Below are 23,621 nucleotides of genomic sequence, written 5' to 3'. Positions count from 1 at the left end.
TTGGCACGGGGAAATGTTGAAGTGGTTGCAAACTTCAACATCCAGCAGAGTGAGGGGAAGCCGCAGACCGGCAACCATTTGACCCACGGTGATGACAAGAGAGCCCGGCCGGCGGGGAACCAAATGGGGGTAGTGGGTGACAGAGGGCACGTGTTCTAGTACGACGTTGGCTGGAACACCGTAGGCCGCTCTAAGGGCATCCAAATTAGGTCTACGAGATCTGGGTGGAGGCGGCAATAAAGTGGTGGGGCGACTGGAGGTGGAGGGCACGGCAGTAGAAGCAGGGAGCGGGGAAGAAGACACGCCCGCTGAATGGGAAAAGGAAGAGTCACCAGATTCACGGTCCGTCATCGGAAGGAAGATGAACGAACTCCAGGAATCGAAATATTTTAAAATGAGAAAGGGAAAATAGTTCACTAAAAAAAGAGAGGGATCAAGATAACGTACCGATCACTGACGAAAAGGAGATAGGGAAGTCGTAAAAGACAGCCGGAGAGAAAGGAAAGCACTAGGGAGACCACCACAGGGAGCTACGCGTGCGCCGGTGAAGGTTGGAGGAGAGGAAAAATGGAGAGTTTGAGTAAAGGAAGAGAAGGTGTTTGGGCAAGAAAAAGGAAAGTGAGGGAAGAAGAAGAAGGGAGAGGGGTTTAAATAGGTGGAGGGCAAAACCATAATTTCAGGCGGTGGGGAAACCGAAGCATCAGCGGAGGCTCCAGCCAAAGGATGACACGTGGACGCACGGGAAACCAGGGGCCGCCAGAAAAACACGCGCGTGATGAGTGCCTATCCCGTCGCACGCGTCCCAAAGTGACAGATATGCAATGCTAAAGAGATAGAACGGTGGAGGTTCTCGACCTCGGGCCAATAATATGACTGCGAAGTCGAGAAGGGGCATTTGTAGTGGCCCATTATATGCCAGAGGACCAAGTCAAAGAGGACGAGGCAAGGCAAGGTAAGCAGGTAGGTTGGGGAGCAGCGGAACCGTGTCGCGGAACCCTAAGGGCAAACGTGGCCGAGGTACGACAAAGGGAAGGCCGTCAGATGGAGGAATGGATGGATGGTCTAGATCAAGGAGGAAGGGGTATATAAAGAAGTGGAGGTGGATAGAATAGGGAGGCTAAAAGAGAGAGAAAAAAGGAGAGAAAAGGGAGGAAAAATTAGTAGAGAGATATGAGTTTTGACTGTTGTAATAGTCAATTATTGTTATCTTCTTTGTTGTCTTAGTTCAGGTTCTTACAATAGCTCCTTATCTAACGCATTTCGAATTTGTCCACCTCTAGCCTTTGAAAGCTATCCTAATCCTCTTACCTTCAGTTCTTGGACAATTAGAAGTCTTATACAATTAAAAGTCTAAAACTAACACAAGACTGAGAGACTTAGAAATCTTAGAACTCTATTACTAATTTACTACTATAACTATCTCAATACCTACGAATCTTTATCCAAAAAAAAAACTATAAATCACAAACAAACACCGTACTCCACTAATCTCCAAACCTTCTCTCCTCCAAACAAAGGTATTATTAGAAAACGCAACTACTATACATATAATAAATTCTACAATTTATCAAAATATTTTGACAGTTTCTGAATTCTTATTTTGTATATTGCAGGCTATTCTATAATTCCAATAAAGCAATCGTACAGGTACAACATTTTCCTCTTATTTACAAAGTTTATAAAGTAATAGATCATATTAAATTAAAAAAAGTAGTTGAAATAATTACCTTATTATGTATCTGTTGTATAATTACTTTATTAACTCTATTCTGCAAAATTATATTTTGTCCAATCTGTAACAAGTTTAACTAAAATAAATCTTGATTTTCACAACGAATACATTAATGTAAATTATCATTAGCTAACATTAAAGTCTGTGTCTTATCGTAAGGGTGTAATCATAATTAGTAAAGTGCATAAATTTAAAGAACCATATATTAAATATCATAAATTTACCCTTGATATATATTTTTTTGACATTTATTATTATTAAATATTGCAGGATATGGATTACGAATATAAATACTCTACGTCACAAAAAAAAAATACTTGATTCACTTCACATAGAAGAAGCAACTTACACCTCAAAATTTGAAGACAATCTACATATATCTCAGGTTACCATATTTGATGACTCCAAAATAGAAATCATATCTGGAATTCCATCAACTACAAAAGAAAAGTCTGAAAACTCAACAGCATGAAGTGCAATCAATTACCTAAAAGACAAAAACCTTTTTGAAATTGAAGACTTCAACTACAAGGAGCTGAATGAAAAACGCCAAGAGATTGAAGAACAACAAAATGAAATCTCAGAACTACGTAAACTAATACTATCATTATGGGCGAAAGAAAAACTACAAGAAGAAGAAATGATAAAGCTTCGTCAAGGGATAAAAGAGTCGAGGAAGAGAAAGCAATATGTTATAGATTTATGCATTGACAAAAATAATTGATAATTCATACAACATTTATGATTAATTTATTATTGCAAGCAAAATTTGTTTCTTATTTATAGATTTATTTTTAATTCGTTTGTACTTATTATTAAATTTTGGTTCTATAAATTTTCCCTCACGGGTAAATTATTTAATGTTACTGGACTCCTTTTTAGGCTGAAAAATAATTGCAAAGAAAATGGATTATCAAAGTGACAATGAAATTGATGGATATTCGTATGTTCACTTTCCAACACAATATGTTTGGAACGACAATAATAAGGTTTGTGATATTTAATTTTACATATTACATGTTTATTTGTAAAAAAAATATTCATTAATATCTTCTCAAACATGTTAATATTTTCAATACCTCTTCAATTGTGACTCAAACAATTATTATATTTTCAAATGTTCAGATATGGAAAAAGAAAAAGATAATTCCATCTGGTAGAAACATATACTATACTGAGGAAATTCAAGGTAATAAAATTTATTTTTTAAATTTAAAATATGGATTCAAATTTATACATTCAATTTTTTATGTACAACATGTCAGTACAACAACACAAGGACTATCAAGTATCTATTTGAATACATTAAACAAGGGACAAACAAAGCAACTCTGAAAATCAATGAGCTATTCGAAAACAAAGAAACAAAAGATAAAGGAACATAGTAAGGAAGAAGGAAGAAAAAAAAGGAGCGACAAAAGAGCAGTACTTCAAAATAATGCCATCATTTTTTTTATTTTTATTTTTTTAATTGTGATCAATCACATTTTCTACATAGAATTTTCATTCTCAAAGCTGTTTTGTTTATTTTTCATATTTTATTTTATTGGTTTACACCTACTCTTCTTATTCATTTTATGTGTGAGAAAATTAAATAAAAAATTATTACAGGTCAACTACATGGATAGTCTAAATGACGATGGAAATTGTAACGGAAGCACATTCATCAAGAGTGAATCTCCACTACAACATTATGCAATCACTTGCACAGAAAAAAAAATTGATATATCTATTAAATTAGAACAGAATCGATTGCACTACTACACAATGAAGAAAAATACAATTCTCAAAGAAGACTACATCGGATTATCAAATGTGCAAGAAGATATATTCTCAAAAGAAGAGATGGAATATCTCAAGGCAATTATGAAGAGGGAATGGGAATTAGTTTAGTTATTTTAATATTGTTAGTGAATATTTATTTGATCTTGCTTAAATATCAACAACTTTATTATATTTCCTGATTATTTTTCACAACAGGAAGTCAAAGCAGAGAATAAATAGCCATAAAAAAAAATTACAAAATAAAAGGGTGGAAATGAGTTGATCAGTACACTTACATTTCAATTCGACCAAATTCATTAGTTAAGGTCCACACCAAACATTCACTTTTCTCCATATCTCCATCCAACCAAAGCAAATTGAATATAAATAGCAATATCTAAACCAATGCACAAGGAAATTATATACCAATACAGAAAAACAAAAAATGGAAACTGAGATTGGTTTGCCAAATAAGCAAATCAATACACTTACATTTCAATAGCAGAGAAATTCCATGGCGAATCTCTTACAGAAGTTATGAGGCCTTCCATAGCAAGAATAAAGTACCATTTCACCAGATTGCCATAATACATGATTCTACACATGTGTCGGTTTACAAAGAACAATTTCTGGGTAGGAAAAACCCCTACAATTGGTGAGTATTTACTATTTACCCTTCTTCCATATAATTAAGAAATGGATTGTCCTTAACTCTCGCCTTCCAAATTTGTTTAAGAATGTAGCTCTTTGTAAACTTCAAGATTATATTGCATTTTCTATCAAATTGCTTTCAAAAGTCCTTCAACATAGAGAAGCATGCTACTACAATCCTACACAACGTTTAGCACATTTAAGTATGAATTAGCTATTCATGTTAAGTAAATTTTAATTATAGCCATGTAAATATTCAGGATTTAATTATAGCCATGTTAAGTAAATTTTAATTATAGCTATTCAGGATTTAATCTATGCTTCTCATGTAAATATTGAAATATAATGGCCAGGTGAGATTCGAGTATGAATTGTTTCGCTTTCATATGCTTGGGGGAAACGTGTAATTGGCGTACTACAAGTCAACTAAAACTTAAGGTGACCATGGTAACGGCCGCATCTTAATCTGTTTTACTAAAGCAACTACTCTAATGACCCGATGGATCACCTTGGAGATTGGAAGTTTCCAGGATATAAAGTGGATAATCATTTAGTCCATTGCAATTGGACTGGAGTTTGGTGCAATTCAAATGGTGTAATCGAAAAGCTTGATCTTTCCTACATGAATCTCACTGGCCGCATTACTGATGACATCAAGCTTTGACGACAAGATGTTTGTTCGTAAAAAGGTAATGCAAATTTTCTTTGTTAAGTAGGAGTTTTTTATATATTCATATTCTGTTATACCGAGTCAAGTGTTTAACTAGCTAGACGAGAAATATTATAGTTTGCAGCTTAAAATATTTAGACGAGTTGAAAATATTTTCAGGTGAAGTTGTCCGTTTTGGGAACCGGTGCAAAGATCCTCAGTGGCACAACTTACATCGTTATTTTGAGAAGTAATATGAATGGATACTATCGTACTTCAACTTTTATTGTTTTTCACCAGTAAATGCATTTTAGGGAAATCACGTTTAGGGAGTTTGGGGGGTTGTTGAAGGAAGAGAGTGAAATGAATGAAGGGGTTTTAGTTAGAGATGTTAGAAGCGTGTCAAGTTCGATAAGAGTTTAGATGGCTATGTTGTGTTGGATTCGGTTATAGTGCCTAGAGAAACTAGGATTATGGTTTGGAAGTTATGTGAGTTGGGTTGGTTGTTTAAGAAAGTGAAAGGGCATGTTTCTGAGAATATTGAAGAGTTGGCTAAACAACTTGAAAATGCTTCACCACTCGAAACCATGGATAAAGCTCTTGAGAAATTTGGAAATGATATTGCCATTACTTTCAGGTATTAGTCCAATTTGATTTATTTGAATTATGTGTATTTGCATTTCAATCATGAGTTGGTATTGATGATATGGTGTTGGTTTTTAATTAATGTAGTGGAGCTGAGGATGTTGTGTTGATCGAATATGCGAAATTAATTGGTAGACCATTTAGGGTGTTTAGTTTGGATACTGGAAGATTAAACCCGAAGATGTATCAGTTTTTCGATACAGTTGAGAAGAGATGGGATTCATATTGAGTACATGTTTCCTGAATCTTGATGCAGTTAAGGTGCAAGGGTTAGTAAGAGCAAAGGGGTTGTTTTTATTTTATGAAGATGGGCAACAAGAATGTTGTAGAGTGAGGAAAGTTATACCATTGAGGAGAGCATTGAAAGGTCTTAAAGCTTGGATCACTAGTCAAAGGAAAGACCAATCTTCGGGAACTAGATCTGAAGTTCATGTTGTTCAAGTTGACCCGGTGTTTGAAGGTGTTGGTAGCTTGATTAAATGGAATCCAGTTGCGAATGTAGATGGTTGTGACATATGGAACTTTTTAAGAGCTATGGATGTACCTGTGAACATGTTGCATTCGCAAGGTTATGTTTCGATTGGATGTAAACCATGCACAAGGCCTATATTGCCTGGGCAACATGAGAGGGAAGGAAGGTGGTGGTGGGAGGATGCAAAGGCTTAAGAGTGTGGACTTCATATGGGGAATATTAAATAGAAGTATGTTAAGCAAGCAAATGGTGCTGCTTTAACTAATGGGAATGTTGTTGAGGTAGATATCTTTGATACTAAAAGCATTGTGACTTTGAATAGGATGGGGATTGAAAATTTGGCCAAGATGGGAAGTAGGAAAGAACCATGGATTGTTGTACTTTATGCTCCATGGTGCCAATTTTGCCAGGTAAACATCTTTTCTGTTGATTTCATCATAAAATGTTCATTATAGGTTTGATGTTTTTATGACTTTATGTTTGGTTTGTGTTGGCAATGGAAGGTTCATTTGTTGAATTTGTAGATAAGCTCAAGGAGTCAGGTGTAAAAGTTGGCAAGTTCGGGGTGACGGTGAGCAGAAAGTTTATGCTCAACAAGAGCTGCAGCTAGGGAGCTTCCTAACTATACTCTTCTTCCCTAAACATTCCTCCCAAGCCATCAAGTACCCATCAGAGAAGAGAGATGTAGATTCCCTTTTGGCTTTTGTGAATGCCCTTAGATGAGGGCATTTGCTAGCATTGTCATATAATGCTGATTAGCGACGCAGCTTGGACAGAAAAATTGCAAAGGAAAATGAAGGGGTGCTGTTATGAATCGACCAGGCAAGAGGAGAATGTATCTTAGTTCGTTTATACATTTTTTGTTTCGGTAGATGAGTCACAAGTGTTAATAGTGAAGTAGAGAGAGTTCCTCTGAAAATCTTCAACTGTTTTTTTTAAAATAGATTCAATATCAATGTATGGGTTTAAACAACACATAAGGGCTTAAAATAGTTATTGAGAAAGTCCAAACAATATGGACCCAAAATAATCAGCGTGGAAAAAATAATGTAAAATACAAAGACTTCTAATTACACTCAAATAACTGGTAAAAAAAGGAGTCTTAACCTCAGTTGCAATAAAATCGTATAAGATTCATATAACTATATATTTTAGGATAGTATCATTATCTGATAGTCGTACTTTCCATATGTAATTAAAAAGGCTTCTAATTACAGTCAAATTACAAAACAAAATGGACTCTTCACCCTATGAAATATATATATACCAAACACATACGTGCTCAACACAATTTATTCCACTCCAATATATGTTTTTTTATTAAACTACTATAATTAAAAAATGCAGGTCATGGAGATTCAAACATACAATAAGAAGATCATGGAGTACGAAACAAAACACAATGTTTCACTGAAGAATTCACTTACAGAAATTCTCAAAAAAGAAAAGATTTATGAAGAACCAGTTTACAGTTCAATATTTGAGAACTATCAGTACACAGCGGATGTCGCAATCAATGTGCCTACACTAAGAGAATACCATAAAGATCCAAATTATCCTATCATATGATAAGCACCCAAAACTGTAATATTAAACCCCGAGAGACATAGCATTTTAGTCGATTATGTGTTTAATAATTATGTAATAATTATATTTTCGTACTTTTGCAGGTTTCCGCATTTAAAATAAATATAATGATAAAACGTGCATCGAAGTACGGGAATACTGGAATATTTAAAGTTTCCCACTCAACCCTAGTGAAGCCCAACAGAGCCTGACTAGAGCCGAAGTTTCCAAAAGAACAGAACCAGTGCAGAAGGGTTCCACATATAAAGAAGCAGTAAACTTCCGAAGCTCAAATCGGATAAATCGGGGTGCCGACGTTGGCTAGTGAACTGTCAGAGCGACCAGGGCGACAAACTCTACGCAAAGACAGAAAGTTGTAAAAACGCCAAAATCGGCGTCACCACTGGACATACTAAGTGGACCCACTCTACGGGCCCAGAAGGCATGACGAGTCAGCTTAAGCAGGTGGCAAGTGATGATTTTAATTTGGTGTCACCTCGCAATATAGAAGACACGTACCAATTCAAACCAGGTGGTTTGAATTGAAATTACCTAAAGGACGAAACCTTAATAAGGTAAAAGACAAAATTAAAACGGATAAAACAAAACTTTGATTCTCAAAGTTTTGAATGTTTCAATTAGCATAAAGCCAAAACTCAATTAAATCATTCACGGGTAGCCTTCATATATCAGCCTATATATATGAGGGGGTGGCCTTCATATATTTTCCTTCAGCATTTTATGCTCTAGCTTCCGCTTAGCAGTAGTTGGTTTTAATTCAGCACTTACATTCCGTCATTTACTTTCCAGCAGCTTAAATACTGTAAGTCATTTTACCCTTAATAACAGTCATTTCTTTTTTAGTGTAATTCCTGTCCTACATTTATTTACTTAATGTATATAACAAGTTTTATTATTCCTTCAATGACCATGAGCTAATCCCCCCGCCTCAGGGGGAGGGTTATGCTGCTCGTGTGAGAATCCGGATTGACTCGTTAATATTCTAGAATCACTACTTAGGAATTAGGCATAGATTAGACATCTTGTCCCAAAATGACCGACACTGTACAAATTTGGAGTGCTGATGCTCTAGAACAATCTCGGGCGCGACCCAAAATGTCTCGCGCGCGACTCTATGGTGTCAGACAGCTCTCCAATTTGTCCAGCTAATGTGGAATCAAGCCAGGAGCTGAAAAGATATTCCAGAGATGAAATATTAGTTCAACTCCTTATGCTAGTGTGATACGGCTCAGAGATGTGGCCATGCGCTAGGGATCAATACTCGACGTCGTCTCCGAACACGAGATGAATTAGAGATGTAGTGATGTGGTAATATAAACTTTTAAAAATGATTCTTGTATGAGTATGATTAACTCTCTCCCTATTTCTCTATTTTGGTTTATCTACATATAATCACCGTAGTAATTTACATTATTTGCATTACCGTTAATTTAATTAAAACCAACTAAAAAACCTAAAATCCTACTCACCAAAAGTTGTAATTCCAGTTGTGAACCTTTTCCGAGCCCTAAGGTTTGGACGATCCCTTACTCGACCTATCCTACCAAACCCACGTGAGTAAGGTAACTTGACTAAAACATACGACTATACAGACGTTGGACTTTGGACTTTGGACTTTGGACTTGGGTCTTTGGACTTCGGACTTTGGACTGTGGACCTCGGACTTAAGAAAATAAGTAACTGAAAACAATAAACGTTGCATAAAGAGCATTTTATCATCATACAAACATCATTTGGAACATATCAAACCAAGAAAGTTGACTCAGAAAATGTTGCTGCAGGAAATGCCATATGCTATTTGCAACAGATATACAAGTTTGAAGTACTAGATGTGAACTACAACGAACTTATGACTAGACGTGAAGAGCTCTACGAAGCAAATATTCAAGTAGAAGAACATCATATGCAGATTAAAGCATTGAAAAAAGAGAATGCTTATTTAAAGGGAATAAATGAATACTTGCTTATAGGCGGACCAAATATGGAAATTGACGACCTAAGAATTCCCGAGTAAATATTCACAACCGATTGGAAGATCCAGTGTTAGGAAAACAATGTGATTCTTAATATCCATGTTCTTAGTTTACGCAGTGAATTTTTTTATTAACATCCTAATAATGTTTATTAATAAATTCCATCTCTTTTGATTACTCCTTTGCTTTGTTTGTAGTTTTACATACACAAGTTACACAACCAGGTATATTAGCTGGAATAGATAAATAGACAAGCGTAAGAAATGAAAAAAACCCAAAAGCCAATATAACATAACAAATTGAAAGTAAGCAGAGAATAGCCCATTTAAAATTGAAAGTAAGCAAAGAAGAAGAATATAGTCAACTTTTATATACTAGAGGGTTACAAGGTCGACTTTTATATATTAGAAGGTTACAAAGAGTCATCACAATGAATTATCAATGTAAAAAAGAAGACCGATCTTATATGTAAATTTAATGAGTTTGCTTTAATCAAAAGCTAAGGATATGAATGGCTACGGTCTGTCAAAACACTTCCTTGGAGCTTTGCTTCCAGTTCGAGGTAAGATTATTAATTGAATTTAAAAGCGGGATGTAATCTAGGAAACAAGTTTGTCTTTTGATTGTTATCATTCATTTTTTCATATTGTTCTCATTAGAAAGTAAAAAGTGGTCTGTTGAATGTTGGTTCTCGCCCCTTGCTATTGCTATGTTGAGATTGTAATATGGTTAATTTATTTTAAAATATGGAGGCGGAATTTGTCTAGCAAACAAGGTTTTCTTAGGTGGCTAATTAGAGCTCGAGGCCTATAAAGCTTATGCCTCGAGTTTATATACCCGAAAAATACCATGAGTTACTTGCAATCTTCCATACCCAAGGCCTTTTCTTTTTCAGCCCTTATATTAACAACCCCTTCAATTACACGATGAAAGTTTGAACCCATTTTACAGGACAATAATACTCTGTCAAAGAGACATTTGTTCTCTTTCTATGAAACCTTAAACTTTATTACTTATTAGTCAGATACTCAGATGGACTAAGTTTAGAGATTATAGTTTCTTTGGTTGTTACATGGCTCTTTTCCATTAATTGCTTTGATTATTTAGGTCATTGCAATATATAATCCTTCTTACTGTAATTATTGTGTATATGTTTACTATAATGTCACAGCTATTGCAAATATTTTCATCTGTATACCCGATTGTGCAAAATCAGAATATTACAAGACGACAAGATTGAACAACCCGAGTGACTATTCCACCGAATGGTTCTAAAGATTTCCGCCTCTTCTTATTTTGCACAATCGTTTCTTCGTATTTAGATGAGGTAGAAATCAGATTGGCAGTGTTAGTTATTTAAGATAGGAGACTCTGAAAGCGGCTCGAATTGGTTAGTTCTTTAAGATAGGAGACTCTGAATGTGTCGTTATTTCGACCAGTTCGGAGACATCCTTGAGGCTGTCGTCATTACCGATAGGATCACTGGAAGATCCAAAGACTATGGTTTTGTTAGTATTCCTTCTTTTTTATTTATTCTTCATTTTGCTAAAAAAAATATTTATTTAGGTGACTTTTGGTGATACCGAAGTTGCCAAGAGAGCCTGTCTTGACCCAAGTCCCGCGAGACGAGCAAATTGGAATTTGGCTTCACTTGGACGACCTCACCCTCCACCGCCTTATGGTAATCTTATTTCCTCATTATTTCATGATTACTAAATGGAAGGCTCAAAAATGTCATTTCTGTGTAAAATGTATACGATAGGTGTTTAAGAGTCATCTCAGAACTAATTCTCTTTTTTCTATCATTTAATTGCTACCCTTACAGTAAGTGTAAAATGTATAGGTACAATAGTTTTTTTGCATTCCGTGTGGCAAGTATAATTTTATGTTTCTGCTATTTCCCCTAGGGCATTTGAGGGCAATGACCCCTTACTTTGCAAGTGGGCAAAACTCGAGCCCTTACATTGGAAGCCCCAGTTATCACCAGCCAATCAATTACAACTACCAACAAGGGTTTGCATACACTTAATATGGGTGAGTAATCTTCTCCAGGATCTCACACTATTCACAATTCATCAATTAAGTAGCAAAGTTCGAATTATTCATTCAATTTACTTTGATGTCAAAACTTGAATAAACACAGAATGTCTATATTGCACATATAAACGCATTACACTATATTGTTATCGGTAACATCTATATGAAAGCATTACACTATATTGTATAGTAATAAAGGTCAAAACAATAATGGGAAAGGTTAAAAAAAGGGTGAGAAAGAAGATATACGGAGATAAGCAATAAGTTACAAGAAAATCTCTTCCTCCAAAAACTCAGGACCAGCACATAACCAATACAATAATAACGTTGAAGCTGTAAAAACACTTCTTTGACATTGTGGTGTCTAATTATGATTGTGGCCAAAATAAAACAGACTTATAACCTTGAAGTTTTACTACGTTGAACTACTGGTCTGAAATTGGAAGACTTATAACCAAGTAAAGAGTGTCGGCCGATGTAATTGGAGAAGCTCTCAAAGCATATGCACTCATGAGAATTCCAGGCTTTAGGAAGGGTGTCATCCAAGATTGTGATGTTGCCAAGTGCCGATCGTTAGTGGAGTCCATTATATGGCTGTTACCCATTGAAAAATTCTAGCCCCAGAAGGTGAGACAATGATGTATGATGTTGATGTAGTACAAAGTATAGTGGAAGAGTTTGTATTGAAGAGATGCAAAATCTAAAGATTGATCCTCTTCCGACTGAGGATTTATGTCAAATTAGGATTTATGTCAAATACTTCCAAGCTTACAGTGGCAAAATTAGTTGACGGATATCTTCTTTGAAATTGCAAGGGACCCAAATCTTCCTCTGTCAAAGTTTATTGACCTTGCTGAGATGGTATCGGGCTTCTCAAGGCCAGCTCATGACGGACTTTATCGTGCTATTGATATGTTTCTCAAGGTATGTTTCTTGATGTTTTGGTTTTGTTTAAAATTGTAACATGATTGATGATCTTCTGAACTGTTATGTACATATAGCTCAGAGATTGTTTAATGAAACCATATTAATTGATGACGTTCAGAACTGTTGTGTATAACAGTTATTTACAATGTGTCAGTCCGTTATGTTATACACAATAGCACGATATATTAGTGATTATGGATAACTCACTGATTGCTCCAACTGTTCATGTTTTTATTCAGGAGTACCCAGGTGTGAGCAAGAGTGAGAGGAAAAGGATCTGCAAACTAATGGACTGCAAAAAGTTAACAGCAGTTGCTTGCATGCATGTTGTGCAAAATGAGCGGCTTCCTCTCCGGGTGGTGGTGTAGGTCCTCTTTTTTAGCAGGTTAGGGCAGCCACTTCTCCTGGGAGTTCTACACCAATTGTGGTTCCCATGGGAGCTCACGGACTACAATGACCAACACAGAGGACTACTGGGATGCAGTTGCAACAGCAGAAGAACTCAAGGCACTCAAGGGAGAACTTGCTTCCCTTAGGTTGGGAAATGGACAAAGTGACAAGAATGGGGGTGATAATAGAAGTACTAATAAAGCTGCAGCAACCAAGGTGAAAGGGCTACTCATTAAACTTGAACAACTGTCCTGCAATTCTGGAATTTTGTCAAGAAAAAGAGTTAAGTTCTTGCCAGGCATCAAAGAGACTGATCAACATCAAAGATTATATTCATTTCGGTGTCGTTTCTCGGTCATGGCAATCTGTTTATATTGAAAATATGCGTCAGTATTGTCCACCACCTCAACTTCCATTTCTAATGCTTACTACTAAACTAGACACCGACGAGGACGAAAATCAAACTCCGAGTTTCTATAGTCTTTCTGAGAGAAGAGTTTGCAATATTCGGGCTACACTACCTCACAATATGGTCTGCCGTGGTTCTAGCCATGGATGGCTGGTTATGACGGACCAAAATTATAGAGATGTTCAATTTTTTAACCCGTTTTTGGTTGTCAATAATGAGATTAAGCTCCCTGAATTTAAACTTGATACGACTTGCCTATACAAAGTTGTTTTGTCTGCCAACCCTGCGTCAAATGCCAATTGTGTAGTTATGGTTGTTTATGGTGGTTGTAGTAGATTGGCCTTCTTTATGCCTAGAGACATGACTTGGACTTGCGACATAAGTTTGGATGGTTACCATTTGTCTGACTATGACTGTGTGTTTGAAAATGTTATATGGTATAAAGATCTACTGTATGTTGTCACTTGGGGAGGGACACTGTTCGCCTTTGATGTGTATCGCCCTCAACCACAGTTATCCCGGGTAGCAGCTCCCCCTAAGGTTAGATTCCCTTCGATGAGGATATATCTTGTGGAGTCATCTGGAGATTTGTTGCAAGTCAGGAGGAGATTGGACAGTAAGGGCTCAACTTACTTCACTATTGAGTTTGAAATCTTCAAACTAGACTCGATGGCCTTTAAGTGGGATAAAGTGAAGAGTCTTTGCGGACGAGCATTGTTTTTGGGAGATAATTCTTCAATATGTCTATCTCCATCAGACTTCCCTGGGGTGCAGAGGCAATTGCATATACTTCACAGATGATTATTTTGAAGTGCATGACGTAGCGGGACCAGATGTATTTTATGATACGGGTGTCTTCAGCTTGGAAGATGGTAGCATTGAGAGACACTGTCCAATTCAAACCAATATGAAATTCCCTCCCCCCCCATTTGGATCGAGCCAACTCTGCAGGGGCACTTTGGTTGAATTGTCTCTTTTGCGTTTTGGTGGTGAGGTTTGGACTACTTTTTTTGTTGTATTTTATTGTTTGTATAATTTAAATTACTATTCAAAGGAATGGGCTTCCTGTCATTGGGTTCAGTTCTCTCTTAAATATTGTAGCTTATAACTCACGGCAATGGGAGATCCTTCGTAGCATATATTTAACTTCAGTTTCTTTTAACCAAATGAATATTATATTCTTGGTTCTTTGGAAACTTGCCTTAATCTGCGAAATCTCAAGAGTTCCTTTTAATAGCAGAAACATATTATGTCCTTCTGACATGACCATGGAAGAGAGGTGATGTTGTTTATGATCTGAACTAACTTCTACCTTTTAGAATCTAACATTATGCAGTCTGCAAGACCTGCATCAATATCCCTGAGCATGACACTCCCTTGGTCATCTATGATCATACCTCAAAACCATATCTATCAGCCATAAAAAAAAAACCATGTGCATTCACTTTTACATCCCCAGGTAGTAATCTTAGGTTTGAAATTTGAATGTACCCAGTATCCCCAAATTATCCAAAAAGACGATACTTTAGTAGCAGCTGTGTCTGGTACTTCCTTTAGCATATTTTGCAAGTAGATCTTCATGTCCTTAATTCTGCTACAGACAATCATGTCAGCTAGTTGTGATTTACTGTAGAATAGTAAAAAATTTATTAATACACAATCATAAGCCTTCATTCTTAAACTCCATACACAGTTTTAAGGAAACACATCATTGTTTAGGAACTGCTCAAAGACTAAGAAAGTACATGCTGTTTCCCAAATAAGGTCATCTTGACAAAACCTTCCTATGATTTGGGCTTAGCATTCACCATTAATGATTGCTAGAGGAGCAAACCCACATTACATCTTGCGTTGCCGTGAGTTAGGAAGTTAGGCGAGGGGGTGGATAAGAAGTTGGGAAATATATAAACCATTGAGATCAATCTTAATCACTCACACACTTTCGTTTAGAAAACCATTTCCAGGTTCAATTAAGATTTTGAATTGAAAAGGAACCCCATAAGCTCTTTGTTGTCTGTGTCAATTGTGTTAGAACCAGCTTCTTTTATCACCCCTCTATAATCCATTAAATTCCTAACTCTCTCCACACCATCCCATTCACCCTTTGAGGCATATATATTTGAAAGCAAAACATAGTCCCCACTATGATTCCGTCTCATTGCTAAAAGCTAATCAATTGCACGTTTCCCTAGAACAACGTTGCCTTGGATCCTACAGGCCCCAAGCAATGTTCTCCAAATGATGGGATTGGGTTCGATTTCCATCTCTTCTACAAATGCTGCTCATGAGACCCACAAAGCACATATCCAGCAATCATCACATTCCACGTAACAACATCTCTCTCAGGTACCTCATTAAAAAGTTTCCTAGCACTCTCCATCTCCCCACGCTTAGCATACCCAGTAATCATGACATTCCAAGAAACCAAATCTTTAACCGGCATCTCATCAAAAAGATGGCGAGCCATCACCAACTCACCTCTCCTTGCATACCCAGCCGTCAAAGCTAACCAAGCTACCACATCCCTTTCCACGGAACTCTCAAAGAGCATCCTCGCAACCTTCAACTCCCAACAATTTTTATGAAAATAAACAAGGGTATTCCTAACAAACGTATTCCACTCAAACCCAAACTTCAAAACCTTCCCATGAATCCCATTACCCATATTAACCCAAGTATGAGCAAAAAGATTGCCGATAGAATAGGATTCATACATTGGCTGTCTTTGGAACTAAACATCTCTATACAAGGACTGACAATAAGCCAATTAAGGCATGGTCACTGCGGGTAATGGGAAGTGATTGAGTGTCAATTCAAACTGTTTCAATACCTATGATTCATAGTTTCCACAGAGCACTGATTTATTACTTTAATCTGTGACAACATTCTCAAACAACACCAAAAGACTTACTAACTGGAGCAATTACAGAATAACATAAAATCAACATAAGCTAGAAAATAATTAATCTGATTGAAACACATAAACTTGCAAAGTATCAAGACATATTACAATTCAAAACGAAAAAAAACAACCATCCAAACACCAAAAAACTAACACCAACTTTCTAAAACTAACAAAACATCAGGTCTTTCTTTAAAATATCCACAGCTAGCCCTTCAGCCTTCAACTTTCCTATCCATTTCTGTGTTCGCAACAGCGACACATTTGTCTTCCCTATACATACTCTGACATTTTACTCCTAACGCAGGTTAACTACCAAACCTATCAAATCAAACATAAAATATTCAATTCAACCAAAATAAAAATTAGGAGAAAAACAAAAGACGACAAGTAGATGATATAAAGGGAACAACCTCTTCATCAGATTCATCCAAATCAATATACTTCGTAAGAACTTCAACCAAATATTCCATACAGTTCAAGAAACTTAATCCTTCAAAGTTTTCCCTATAATACGACATAAATTATCCGCTTCATTATTTACCCATAACATCTTTATAGCATACGAACGAACACCAACACTTCACAAAACAAAACAAAATAATAATAATAATAATAAAAACATCAAATTAATAACATTATAAGTAATTAAATTATAAAAAAAATAAAAAAAAAAAAAAAAAAAAAAAAAAAAAAAACTTACTCATCTAATATATTCCTCATCCTTAGAACCGACTGATGAATTTCACTATTCGCATAAACATTAGATTCACCACGGTGTATACAACACCTCTTCTACTTGATTTTTTTGAGATATTCAAAAAAACCAAAAACAGTCATGCACTCATAATTATATCGAGCATGCGATTTTGCTGACCATTTGTCTTTTGGAGAACAAAAAAAATTACAAAATTTACAAGAACAATCTCTACAAAACATATAAAAATAAATAAGAGAAATTAGTAATCATAACAAAAATAAACATTTAAACATAAAACAAAATTAACTCAACTTACACTTCCATTTTGATAAAATGGCAAGATAACCTGAAAAAAAAAGTAGTACATTCAATTTATCATGAATCAACATAAACCCATACATTTAGTTAGTTATTTGAGAAATAACACAAAACAATAAAAAAATGATCTCTACCAAAAAAATAAAAAATAAAAAAATAAAATCCGAACTCCATTCAAGAACAGTACCTGAAATAGGTAAACCTTGGTCAAGGATATATTGACGAGAAAAGAGAGACTCCCAACAATATTTGCATCAGACGTCAACTAAGAAAATAACTCTATCTAATGGGCTTTAATTGGGTTTTTTAAATAAATAAACAATGAGGCCCAAACAATTTTAAAAAACTTCAACAACTTAATGGACTATAGGCCCAATAAATGAAATATGAATTAGAGTCTGAAGACCAGTTAGATGACGCAATCCATCTGGCAGGATTGTCAAACTCTTACAGGAGGAAATCTTACATGATAAAGCTCCACCTTTGAGATGTCCAAATTTGGACAACCAGAAATAACTAAATCCTCTAGAGTTCCTTTATATCTCAGGACATGTAACAATGTCGTGAGGCTTGAACAATCTCTGATGCTCAATTCTACAAGAGAACTCCTTCCCACTTCTGGCAAACACTACAACTCTATTTTAAGAGAACTTTTTAAATCATAGAATCAAATGTCACCCAGACAAAAATTTGAAAACAAGAGGAGTTTTAGAACTCAAGCGCCGACTTTCCATGCGAGCCGTACAAAGTTCAATCTCCTTCGTCTCCAAGATTCAAAAGTTACTTTATTATTTCTATTTTAGTATATATATATATATATATATTAACTTTTAATAAATTAATAAAAGTAGAATCCAATTAGGAAACTTACTAATAAAACTCTATTTAGTTAATGGCTTTCATAAAATACATACATACTTAAAAAAATTATTCAACCATATATTGGACTATCAAGGTAGCAGGCCCGACCACTGGTCGGGCTTAATGGCTAGTATATTATATATATTATAGCTCTACCCTCTTAAATTGAGGAAGCGTTTCTAGAGTGTCCACGTGTTATGGCTAATTAAGAAAAAGTAGGAAATAAAATAGAAAACAAATATTTATCTTTATCCTTAGATATATATTATAGTTATACCCTTATAGAGATTCCAATTTTTTCTAAACTCTATTACTAAATATAAAAAAAGTAGGATATAAATAAGGAAACAATCTCATCTATAGTTTCACAAACTCTCCAATTTTTCCTAAACACTATAGCTAATTACGAAAAAAACTATCCCATCTAGAATTTCACCGAATCTCTAACTTTTCCTAAACAATATAGTTAATTACGAAAAAAAAAATAGGAGACAAAAAACTAAATTGTTAAAAACAATAACTTCCACCGAAAACGATTTTCCTAAAACCCTTTCGATTTGATGCGCCATCCACTATGTGATTTAGACATTTATTCAGTTAAGGATTCAAAAAATCACAATTACGGCCACAATAATTACGACGTATTCCAATTCCTTAGATCTATATTATAGTTATACCCTCACCAGTCTTTAATTTTTTGGAACACTTGCAAGGACTCCAGTTTTTCTAAACTCTATTACTACTTATAAAAAAGTAGGATATAAATAAGAAAACAATCTCATCTAAAGTTTCAAAGAGTCTCTAACTTTTCCTAAATACTATAACTAATTACATAAAAATAATCTCATATAGAGTTTCACAGAGTCTCCAACTTTTCCTAAACAATATAGCTAATTACGAAAAAAAAATATGAGACAAAAAACTAAATTGCTAAAAATAATAGTTTCCACTGAAAACGATTTTCCTAAAACCATTTCGATTTGATGCGTCATCCACAATGGGTTTTAAACATTTATTCATAGTCAAGGATCCAATTAAATTTATAAATTTATAAATTTTCAACACTATATATATATATATATATATATATATATATATATATATATATATATAAGATTCAGTTAAAGTGGACGTTGGGCTTAAATAAATTATATACCAAACCAAAACAAATTACATGTAGAAAATTAAATTATACAAAAAATAACATCACAAAATATATAATAGAAAATGAAAAAAAAATAACGGCAAAGCAATAATGACAAATATTTTAAAACATATATAATACTGAATGAAACTAACGTCAAAGAACAACTAATGGGGAACCGAAAAATGGATGCAAATGCATCGAACTAACATCAAATAATATTGAACGGGAAATCGGAAACTAGATTCAAATGCAAACATTAAACTAATCTTAAAAAGTAATTGATAGAAAATTGGAATATGGATACAACTGCATTAAACTAACCTCAAAGAATAATTAACGGTAAATCAAAACTTGGATGCAAATACATCAAACTAATATCAAAAAATAATTGTTGAGAAATCGAAAACTGGATGCAAATGCATTGAACTAACCCTCAAAGATTAAATTAATGGGAATCGAAAACTGGATGCAATTGCATTGAACTAACCTCAAAGATAAATTAATTATAAATTGGAAACATGATGAAAATGCGTGTAACTAATCTTAAAGAATAATTAATGGAAAATCGGAAATCGGATGCAACTGCACTGAACTAATCTTAAAAAATAAACTAGATACAAATGTATTGAACTAATCTCAAGAAATAATTAACGGGAAATTAGAAACTGGATGCAAATTCATTGAATTAACCTCAAACAATAATTAACGGGAAATCGGAAACTATATGCAAATGCAACCTTATCAAATAATAAACGAGAAATCGGAAACTGTATGCAAATGCATTAAACTAATCTCACAGAATAATTAACGGGAAATCAGAAACTAGATGCAAATGCATTGAGCTGACCTCAAAGAACAATTAATAGGGAATTGGAAATTGGATGCAAATGTATTGAACTAACTGCAAAGAATAATTAATGAGAAATCGGAAACTAGATGCAACCGCATTGAACTAACCTAAAAAAAATAACGGAATCGAAAACTAGATTCAATTGCATTGAACTAACCTCAAAATATAAATAACGGAAAATCAAAAACTGGATGCAAATGCATTGAACTAACCTCAAAACATAGTTGGATTATATGTTGTGAGAATGTCTCGATAAGTATAGTTTTGCATTTAGAATTGTGTTTATCTTATCTCTTTTCGTATGATTGGTAACTCCTTTCTATTCAAGTAGCGTCAATATATATGATCTTCGCCTTATTAGGCAATCTCACAAAATTTCAATCAAACTTCTATTATTAAACAACAAAATGAAGTTGGAGGGTTTTATCAAATGTGAGTTTTTTTTTTAATGGAGAGTGAGGTTTTCACGTTATAAGAAATTTGGATGAGTGATCAATATAATATTAATATATAATAGTTATGCATATTTGCAAATATTTTTTAGAATAATTAATATAACAATATTAATACCTATTCATAGATAATCTTTGCAGATTCCACATAGTGAGTCATAGATAATTTAAATAATAATTAACGGGAAATTGGGAACTGGATAATCTTTGATGATCCAACATAGTAAATCAAATATAATTATTTTTTATGTCATGTTTGCAAGGACACTACAGATGGATTAGTAGAAGTTGGTATTACACACCACATTGGATAATTAAAAGGAAATCGAAAACTGGATTCAAATACATAACTGAGCTCAAAGAGTAATTAACGGGAAATTGAAAACTTTATGCAAATGCAATAAACTAAACTCAAAAAGTAATTAACTAGAAATCGGAAACTGGATGCAATTGCATTAAACTAACGTCATAGAATAACTAACAGAAAATTAGAAATTGGATGTAAATCCTTGAAAAATATTTAATGGGAAATCGTAAACGGTATGCAAATACATCAAACAAACCTCAAATAATAATTAATGGGAAACCAGAAACTGGATGCAAATGCATTGAACTAAACTCAAAAAATAATTAACAGAAAATCAAAAACCGAATGCAACTGCATTGAACTAACCTCATAGAATAATTAGTGGGAAATTAGAAACTAAATGCAAATATGCATTGAAATATCCTCAAAGAATAGTTAACGAGAAATCAGAAATCGGATGTAATTGCATCGAACTAATCTCAAAGCATAAATAATAAATTGGATGCAAATACATTGAACTAACCTCAAGAAATAATTAACGGGAAATCGGAAACTGGATGCAAATTCATTGAAATAAGCTCAAACAATAATTAATTGGGAATCGGGAACTAGATGCAAATGCAATCTTATCAAATAATAAACGAGAAATCGAAAAATGGATGCAAATGCATTAAACCAATCTCACAGAATAATTAAACCGAAATCAGAAACTGGATGCAAATGCATTGAATTGACCTTAAAGAACAATTAACATGAAATTGAAAATTGGATGCAAATGTATTGAAATAACCGCAAATAATAATTAACGAGAAATCAGAAACTAGATGCAACTACATTGAACTAACCTAAAAAAATAAATAATGGGAATCAGAAATGGGATGCAACTGTATTTAACTAGCCTCAAAATATAAATAACGGAAAATTAGAAACTGGATGCAGATATATTGAACTAATCTCAAAGAGTAATTAACGGGAGATTGGAACCTGGATGCAAATGCATTAAACTAATCTCAAAGACTAATTAACGAAAATCGAAAACTGGATGCAACTATACTGAATTAACCTTAATGAATAACTAACGGGAAATTATAAAGTGGATGCAATTTCACTAAACTAACTTCAAATAATAATTAATGGGAAATCGGAAACTTGATGCAACTGCATTGAACTAACATCAAAGAATAATTAATGAGAAATTGGAAACTGAATGTAATGTACTACATTGAACTAACTTTAAAGAATAATTAATGGAAAATCATAAACTTGATGCATATGCATTAAACTAATAACCCTAAAACATGTTTCTATTATATGTAGGGAGAATAAATGTCTCGACAAATATAGTTTTGCATTTTAAGAAGTGTTTATCATAATTTTTTTTATTATGATTAAGAATGTCATGCTATTCAAGTATCTTCAATATTATCTTCGTCACATTGGGCATTCTCACAAAACTTCAATCAAACTTCTATTATTAAACCTAACAACAAAAAGAAGTCGATGAGTTTTATCAAGGTTTGATGCTTCCTTTTTATAGAGAGTGGTGCAAAAAAATTGAATGACTAATTAATATAATTTTCATATCTCATAGCTATGCATAGTTGCTAATATTTTTTACAATAATTTAATATAACGACACCCGTTCGTAGGACGAGGTCGAAAGCTTATAACCCGAAAGGATTAGAGTTTGCATCCAACATACACTTCGGAAGATGTTGTACCTCCAACTGATGGTAAGTCCATCCAGCTAGTAGGTGTGCATCCCCATTTGAGAGCCTACTTATCCAGTTAAATTTATAGAACTCAAACAAACTAACTTGGTTCATTATAGATTTTTGTAAGGCTGCTAAAACCCACGAGCTATCTGTGCCCTTCAAGGCATTGATTACATTGGCGCAGTCCCCCTCGAACAAAACCTTAGTCCTCCTTAATCTTTTTGCCAGCAGTATAGCCACCTCTGCAACCACCATCTCCGCTTCCTCTAGTTCTTGTGCCTTGAACCTACGAACTGCTATGCCCACCAGTTGCCCTTTGTCATCCCATACCAGACATCCAGCTCCAGCTCATCCTGTGTCCCTATGAAACGAAGCATCAAATCTGATTACTAGATAGTCATTTGGCATAATCGGGAACATAATATCTAAAGGATTTAAATTCAGAGGGTTAGGAGTATTTGTCTATTGAGTTGATTCTTTGAATGCCATAAGGCATTTGTCTGATGCCATGTTGTACCTCCTTAGCAAGCTAGCTTCCCCTGTGGGCTGTCTTGTGCTCACATTTGGTAGCATTTCTGGCCTCCCAGATGCCATGTAGTAGGAGACAGCTAAAGGTTCCAGCTCGCCTTATTAGTTCCTCATCCCTTGTGCACCAGTTCAAGAACTGCTGTACCCAGACCCTAAAGCTATCTCCATGAAGATTGTGGACTCTTAAGCTTAACTCAGAGTCGTACCAAGTTGCTCTTAACCAATTACATTCAAAGAACAAATACTGATCAAACTCTGTGGTCCTTCCACAGAATGGGCAAGCAAAGTCTTCCACCATCTGCCTTTGTTCTAGCAAGGATCCCAAAGGTAAAGCTTTCATATATAGTTTCCATAGAAACAGCTTGACATTTGCAGGAAGTTGGGCTCTCCATATGTGATCCACAGTGCTCTGACTGTAATTGGATGAGCTGCCACTCCAGTTGCCTTTATTAAGGTGTGTGTATACTGACTTGATAGTCAAGTCTCCTTTCTTAGTGTCACACCACTTCATGACATCCTTCTGAGCACCTTGTGGTCTCACCACCACCTCTTGAATCCTTAGGCTGATGAATGGATGGAATAACCCATCAAGTCTGTCAGTATCC

At 34.7% G+C, this 23,621-nt stretch overlaps 1 long non-coding RNA gene and 1 pseudogene across 1 annotated transcript; one reads left to right on the top strand and one right to left on the bottom strand.

The window, feature by feature from the left end:
- The first annotated feature begins 869 nt into the window (after positions 1-869).
- LOC147477826 (5'-adenylylsulfate reductase 3, chloroplastic-like) lies at positions 870-6,834 on the top strand (annotated as a pseudogene).
- Positions 6,835-16,190: 9,356 nt separating this feature from the next.
- LOC147477825 (uncharacterized) lies at positions 16,191-16,716 on the bottom strand. Its single transcript, XR_015209550.1, has 2 exons — positions 16,552-16,716; positions 16,191-16,459 (listed from the first exon to the last, which is right to left on the bottom strand). It is a non-coding gene; the product is annotated as an uncharacterized LOC147477825 (long non-coding RNA).
- Between the last annotated feature and the right edge of the window lie 6,905 nt (positions 16,717-23,621).

This window comes from Coptis chinensis, chromosome 9 (genome assembly GCF_015680905.1).
Source record: "Coptis chinensis isolate HL-2020 chromosome 9, ASM1568090v1, whole genome shotgun sequence".
NCBI classification, from domain to species: Eukaryota; Viridiplantae; Streptophyta; class Magnoliopsida; order Ranunculales; family Ranunculaceae; genus Coptis; species Coptis chinensis.
Note: the sequence above shows the minus strand (reverse complement) of the source record. Positions and strands in the feature narration are given on the sequence as shown.